Source organism: Capra hircus, chromosome 3 (genome assembly GCF_001704415.2).
Source record: "Capra hircus breed San Clemente chromosome 3, ASM170441v1, whole genome shotgun sequence".
Classification (NCBI taxonomy): Eukaryota; Metazoa; Chordata; class Mammalia; order Artiodactyla; family Bovidae; genus Capra; species Capra hircus.
The window spans coordinates 20,982,584-20,990,710 of record NC_030810.1 but is presented as its reverse complement, the minus strand read 5'-3'; the positions used below and the strand labels follow the sequence as shown (position 1 = coordinate 20,990,710).

At 41.7% G+C, this 8,127-nt stretch overlaps 1 pseudogene across 1 annotated transcript; it reads left to right on the top strand.

The window, feature by feature from the left end:
- On the top strand, positions 2,267–4,396 carry LOC102176009 (annotated as a pseudogene). Its single transcript, XR_001295530.2, has one exon. The product of XR_001295530.2 is annotated as a transformer-2 protein homolog alpha pseudogene (transcript).

Genomic DNA, 8,127 nt, shown 5'->3' with positions numbered 1-8,127 from the left:
CATGACAAAGTTCCATAAACTGAGTGGCTTAAACAACAGAAGTTTACTGTCTCACATATGGGGAGTCTAGAAATCCTTAATCAAGGTTGGTTCCTTCTGACAGCTCTGAGGGAAAACCTGTTCTGTGGCCCTCTCCTAACTTCTGGTAGCTTGAGCATCCTTAGCTTGTGGATGGGAGAAGGCAATGGCATTCCACTCCAGTACCCTTGCCTGGAATATCCCATGGACGGAGGTGCCTGGTAGGCTACAGTCCCTGGGGTCCCAAAGAGTCAGATGCGACTGAGCAACTTCACTTTCACTTTTCACTTTCATGCACTGGAGAAGGAAATGACAACCCACTCAGTATTCTTGCCTGGAGAATCCCAGGGACGGAGGAGCCTGGTGGGCTGCTGTCTGTGACTGACGCGACTTAGCAGCAGTAGCAGCAGCAGCAGTGCAGTACTTTGAGCATTCTTTGGCATTGCCTTTCTTTGGGATTGGAATGAAAACTGACCTTTTCCAGTCCTGTGACCACTGCTGAATTTTCCCAATTTGCTGACATATTGAGTGCAGCACTTTCACAGCATCATCTTTCAGGATTTGAAATAGCTCAACTGGAATTCCATCACCTCCACTAGTTTTGTTCGTAGTGATGCTTCCTAAGGCCCACTTGACTTCACATTCCAGGATGTCTGGCTCTAGGTGAGTGATCACACCATCGTGATTATCTGGGTCATGAAGATCTTTTTTTGTACAGTTCTGTGTATTCTTGCCACCTCTTCTTAATATCTTCTGCTTCTGTTAGGTCCATACCATTTCTGTCCTTTATTGAGCCCATCTTTGCATGAAATGTTCCCTTTGTATCTTTCATTTTCTTGAAGAGATCTCTAGTCTTTCCTATTCTGTTGTTTTCCTCTATTTCTTTGCATTGATCGCTGAGGAAGGCTTTCTTATCTCTCCTTGCTATTCTTTGGAACTCTGCATTCAGATGCTTATATCTTTCCTTTGCTTTTCGCTTCTCTTCTTTTCACAGCTATTTGTAAGGCCTCCTCAGACAGCCATTTTGCTTTTTTGCATTTCTTTTCCATGGGGATGGTCTTGATCCCTGTCACTTGTACAATGTCAAGAACCTCCATCCATAGTTCATCAGGCACTCTGTCTGTCAGATGTAGTCCCTTAAATCTATATCTCACTTCCACTGTATAATCATAAGGGATTTGATTTAGGTCATACCTGAATGGTCTAGTGGTTTTCCCTACTTTCTATAATTTAAGTCTGAATTAGGCAATAAGGAGTTCATGATCTGAGCCACAGTCAGCTCCCTGTCTTGTTTTTGCGGACTGTATAGAGCTACAAGGCTGTATATTGTCACCCTGCTTATTTAACTTATATGCAGAGTACATCATGAGAAACGCTGGGCTGGAAGAAGCACAAGCTGGAATCAAGATTGCCGGGAGAAATATCAATAACCTCAGATATGCAGATGACACCACCCTTATGGCAGAAAGTGAAGAGGAACTAAAAAGCCTCTTGATGAAAGTGAGAGAGGAGAGTGGAAAAGTTGGCTTAAAGCTCAACATTCAGAAAATGAAGATCATGGCATCTGTTCCCATCACTTCATGGCAAAAAGATGGGGAAACAGTGGAAACTGTCAGACTTTATTTTTTGGGTCTCCAAAATCACTGCAGATGGTGATTGCAGCCATGAAATTAAAAGACGCTTACTTCTTGGAAGGAAAGTTATGACCAACCTAGATAGCATATTCAAAAGCAGAGACATTACTTTGCCAACAAAGGTCTGTCTAGTCAAGGCTGTGGTTTTTCCAGTGGTCATGTATGGATGTGAGAGTTGGACTGTGAAGAAAGCTGAGTGCCAAAGAATTGATGCTTTTGAACTTTGGGGTTGGAGAAGACTCTTGAGAGTCCCTTGGACTGCAAGGAGATCCAACCAGTCCATCCTAAAGGAAATCAGTCCTGGGTGTTCATTGGAAGGACTGATGCTGAAGCTGAAACTCCAATATTTTGGCCACCTCATGCGAAGAGTTGACTCATTGGAAAAGACCCTGATGCTGGGAGGGATTGGGGGCAGGAGGAGAAGGGGACGACAGAGGGTGAGATGGCTGGATGCCATCACCGACTCAATGGACATGAGTTTGAGTGAACTCTGGGAGTTGGTGATGGACAGGGAGGCCTGGCATGCTGCAATTCATGGTGTCGCAAAGAGTCAGACGTGACTGAGCTACTGTACTGAAACTGTAACCCACCAGGCACCTCAGTCCATAGGAATCTCCAGGCCAGAATACTGGAGTGGGTTACCATTTCCTTCTCCAGAGAGGTCTGAAAAAGAACAATCATTTGTGGAGAATGGTGGCTCCGTCTGAATGCTTGTAGCTTTAGGAGAGACTCTGTAAATTCCCCTAACCCAGTTGAAGGATAAAGGAGGACTTTGAGCTGATTGTTGAGTACAGAAAGAGTTAGGTAGGCAAAATGAGGCAAGAAGAGCCTTCTAGGCAGAACTTGTACAGAGAGAGATCCAGAGGTACTGAAAAATGAGGCTACTGAGGAGGTTTTGCAATGAAGCTGAAGTTTCAGGACATGTCATTTGTACTCCCCTGTTCAAGGCACGTAACTAATTTTTGTATTTTTCTTTAAAAGACCATCTCCCGAATTTTGTAAGCTTCAGGGCACATTACTTTTCCAACAAAGGTCCGTCTAGTCAAAGCTATGGTTTTTCCAGTAGTCATGTATGGATGTGAGAGTTGGGCTATAAAGAAAACTGAGCAGGCCGGAGCCTGCGACCTAGTGGGAGTGGAGTGGAGCAGCTGTTGTTGCCGACTCTTTCCTCCTCCCCACGGTCCGGTCAGCGGGTTGATTAGGCCATCGGCCCTCAAGCCGAGACTTGTCTCTTATTTAGTTCTGGGAAGCGCCTGGCCGACATGAATGATGTAGAGGAGAACAACTTCGAGGGCAGAGAGTCTCGCTCTCAGTCAAAATCTCCAATGGGATCTCCTGCTCGTGTAAAATGGAGAGCAGGTCAGGATCTCGTAGTCCATCAAGGGTTTCCAAACACTCTGAATCCCATTCTCGATCAAGATCAAAATCCAGGTCGAGGTCAAGGAGGCATTCTCATAAACGTTACAGTCGATCCAGATCCCATTCTCACTCTCATAGGAGACGATCTCGAAGTAGGTCATATACACCAGAATACCGGCGTCGAAGGAGCCGAAGTCATTCTCCAATGTCTAACCGGAGAAGACATACAGGCAGCAGGGCAAATCCTGATCCCAATACTTGTCTAGGAGTGTTTGGCCTCAGTTTGTACACAACAGAGAGAGATCTTCGCGAAGTATTTTCTCGATATGGACCGTTGAGTGGTGTCAATGTGGTTTATGACCAGCGAACTGGACGGTCACGGGCATTTGCTTTTGTTTATTTCGAGAGAATAGATGACTCAAAGGAGGCTATAGAAAGGGCAAATGGAATGGAACTGGATGGTAGAAGAATTCGGGTGGATTATTCTATCACCAAGAGAGCACACACACCAACACCAGGCATATACATGGGCAGACCAACTCACGGTGGTGGCGGTGGTGGCGGTGGTGGAGGTGGGGGAGGTGGCAGACGTCGAGATTCTTACTATGATCGAGGATATGATCGTGGGTACAACAGATATGAAGACTATGATTACCGGTACAGAAGAAGATCACCTTCTCCTTATTATAGTCGATACAGATCACGATCAAGATCTCGATCCTACAGCCCAAGACGCTATTAATAAGCAGAGCAGTTGCAGTTGAGGACATCTTTTTTTCTTTTTTTAATTCTGGATTTCCCCAAGCTTCTAATCCTTTCTACTCCTCAAAAAGAACCCTTAAAAAATCTTTGGTTTGTTTAGCATCTACACTTTGTCAATTGTATTGCTATTTTCCACCCCTTTTATTATATTCTTAAAAATGTAATTGTCATTTTTGAGTAGTTAAACATCTTGAGTAAAAAAGGAACCCCCCCCCCCGTGTTATGCTTTGTAAATGATTTTTTTGTTTGTTTTTTGCTTTTATGGAAAATTCACTCCTAGCTTATCAAAATGAGGAAAGAAATGATCTTTTTAGAGCTTCTTTTGTGTTATATATTGTATTAGACATTGTATTAGAGGTCTGCATTTACTACAGACTCCTTTTTTAACTTTCTTTTGGGGAAGTTAGTTGTAGTTCAGTCAGGTCAAGTTTGTCTGGGGTGGCATGGAGCAGTCAAATAGTTGAGTATAGAAAGTTTGAAGCTATAGAAGAAAATACTTACTTGGTCATTTCTTTTGAAGAACGTAATTTTTGAACCCTAAAAATTACTTCTTTTTTTAGAAATGAAAAGCTTGTGGACTCCTATAAAACATGTTGTATTTAAAATACATTTGTTGAAACTTAAAAACGTAAAGTGTGATTTTTGTGTTGAATTTATTAATCAGTGAAGGACAGCCTTTATTATTTATTACTTAGAGCGATTATATAATTGCTATTAGAAATTTTGGTATTGGGACAATGGTTTAGGCAGGCTGTTTGTATAGAGTTCTTAGAAGTAGTTGGGCGGGGGGTAGTCTTCTTTCAAATAAAAGTTAATTTCTTTGGAAAAAAAGAAAGAAAACTGAGCGCCTAAGAATTGATGCTTTTGAACTGTGGTGTTGGAGAAGACTCTTGAGAGTTCCTTGGATTGCAAGGGGATCCAACCAGTCCATCCTAAAAGAAATCAGTCCTGAATATTCATTGGAAGGGCTGATTCTGAAGCTGAAACTTCAATACTTTGGCCACCTGATGCAAAGAACTGACCTCTTGGAAAAGACCCTGATGCTGGGAAAGATGTCAGGAGAAGGGGACAACAGAGGATGAGATGGTTGGATGGCATCACTGATTCGATGGACATAAGTTTGAGCAAGCTCTGGGAGTTGGTGATGGACAGGGAAGCCTGGCGTGCTGCAGTCCATGGGGTCGCAAAGAGTCTGACATGACTGAGCCACTGAACTGAGACCCCACAGAACTTGACTCCACCATAGGAGCCAGTGAAAAGGAGGGGCATGATCAGATAATTGTTTTTAAAAATGATTATCTGATAGCCGATGTTCAGAGTAGATGAGAGGAAGGTACAGAGATCAGATGAGAGAAGACCATGTCTGGATTGTGTGGTGGCTGTGAAGATGGAGAGAAGAGGATGAATTCCACTTACAGTGGAGAGAGAAGTACAGAACTTGTAGACTGATTGGCCCTATCTAAAATAGTATAGATGACACCACCAGTTAATAGCCTTCCTCTTCAGTTCAGTCGCTCAGTCGTGTCCGACTCTTTGCGACCCCATGAATTCCAGCACGCCAGGCCTCCCTGTCCATCACCAACTCCCGGAGTTCACTCAGACTCATGTCCATCGAGTCCATGATGCCATCCAGCCTTCTCATCCTGGGTCGTCCCCTTCTCCTCCTGCCCCCAATCCCTCCCAGCATCAGGGTCTTTTCCAGTGAGTCAACTCTTCGCATGAAGTGGCCAAAGTACTGGAGTTTCAGCTTTAGCATCATTCCTTCCAAAGAAATCCCAGGGCTGATCTCCTTCAGAATGGACTGGTTGGATCTCCTTGCAGTCCAAGGGACTCACCCTGGTTTTATTCTTATGACTTGTCATCTGATATGTATTTATTTTCTTACAGTCTGCTAAATAATTTTCAAAAGGTTAAAAACATAACTGATAAAAATATAAAATGAACACATGCCAAAGATTTTATTCATCATCATAAACTGCTTAATCATTATTATCCTAAATAATGAGGGAACCAGTGAGATGGTAAGTCTTTTTTTTTTTTTTTTTTGGTAAGTCTTGTTCAAAATGAGAATTTGAGTTTCAGAGTTTCAGAGATTTGGATTATCAGCCAGAGGAATACTGAAATGAATTTGCTAATAGTTGCAGAAACACTAATATCCTATTAAGCAATAAACTATAATGTTAGAGATTATCTCTTTTACTGGAAGGAATTAAATTCCATCTCTATTGGACAAAAATTCATTTGCATTTCTATGTATAGGAATTATTTGCATTGGTTGCAGACAAGATTTGCATTGCTATCAGTTTTTTACAAGTTAACCTCTATTGGTACAAAGTTGTAAGATTACCTAGTAATGTGAAGTAATGTCTCTGCTTTTTAATATGCTATCTAGGTTGGTCATAACTTTCCTTCCAAGGAGTAAGCGTATTTTAATTTCATGGCTGCAGTCACCATCTGCAGTGATTTTGGAGCCCAGAAAAATAGCCAGCCACTGTTTCCACTGTTTCCCCATCTATTTGCCATGAAGTGATGGGAACAGATGCCGTGATCTTAGTTTTCGAAATGTTGAGCTTTACGCCAACTTTTCCACTCTCCTCTTTCACTTTCATCAAGAGGCTCTTTAGTTCCTCTTCATTTTCTGCCATAAGGGTGGTGTCATCTGCATATCTGAGGTTATTGATATTTCTCCTGGCAATCTTGATGTTGCTGCAAATGGCATTATTTCATTCTGTTTTATTTTGTGGCTGAGTAATATTCTGTTGTGTATACATACACATCTTTATCCATTCATCTGTAGATGGATATTTAGGTTGCTCCCATGTCTTGGGTATTGTAAATAGTGCTGCAATGGGCATTGAGGTACATGTATCTTTTCGAATTATAGTTTTCTCCAGATACATGCCCAAGAATCTGCTGCTTTGTATGTCTGTCTGGCAGTTGTTTTTTTTTTTTTACTGAGCACTTGGTATTGTGAAATTTACATTGTTGAATGCTGGATTTAGCTGTCTTCTTTAAAATGTCTTGGAATTTGTTCTGGCAGGCACTCAGGGTTTTTGTGTGTTTGTGAATCAGCTTGATCTTTTCAAGGTTCCTTTTTTAAAGATTTGTTATAGCCTATCTTGTGTAGCTCCTCTCTGTGGGTAGTTTTAGCCCTGGAGAGGTATCCCTTTTTGGAGTTCAAGTTGAATGGGAATTCTCCACAACAGCTGGTCAAAACTCAAACATCTAGCCCTCTGCGTACAGCTTTGGGAATTACTTAGTTTACAGTTACCCAGTAGTTCTTTGCCTGGGTATGTGAAGTTTCTTTCTACTCATTTGCAGCTTAGTATTCAGCAACACACTTAAGCATCCTCTAAGCTGAATTCAGAGCTCTCTCTCTCTCTCTGGTAACTCCTTCCTTTTTATGATAAAACAAGTATAGTAACACTTCACTAAATATTCACTAAAATCTGAGTAATGAGTTTAGGGCTGTTCACTGTAAAATTTCAGCTTTGTTGTTTGTTTGAAAACTTAATAGATGTTTGAAAATGATTGGATTACATACAACAAATATAATACTACCATGTACAGTAAGTCCCCTACACATGAACAAGTTCTGTTCCATGCGCACATTCAAAAGTCCAATTTGTAAGTTCAACAAAGTTAGCCTAGGCAACCAACTAACACAATCGGCTATATAGTACTATACTAATAGGGTTAGAATACTTTATATACAGATAATTTATTAAAAAACAAAAAATAAATGTTTTAATCTTACAGTATAGCACGTTGAAAAGTATAGTAGTACAGTACGTACATACAGGGGCATACAGGGGCTGGCATCAAGTGAACAAACAAAGAGTTACTGACTGGAGGAGGGAGAGGAGATAGCAGAGCTGAAGGGTCATCAGCAATAGGAGGAGATGGAGGGCAAGCTACAGTGTCACTCACGCATGATGTTGATGGCACAGGTTCTGGTTCTTTGCTGGATTCAATTCTATCTGCCCTCTTGAAAAAATGATCCAGTGATGTCTGGGTAGTAGCTCTTTTGTCTCATCATAGATGACACCGTAGCACTAGACTGCATTCTGAACAGCTGTTGCAGGCTTCATGTACTGTTCTATGTTTGGGTCAAAAATTCACCTCAGAAACTAACAATGCCTCCTCAAAGAAAATCCCCCCCACCATTTCCTGTGTCATAATTCTCTTCAGTTCTTCACCTAGTTCTTTTACCTCTTTCCTGTCTTCGTCCTTTCTCTGGGCCTCTAATTCTATCAGATTTCCTTCTTGTGTTGCACAAGAGCTTAATGAAATCATCCCCTTACAGATCTAGCTCCAGCTTCTCACTGAGGGTCACTGAGTTGCTGAAGACCTC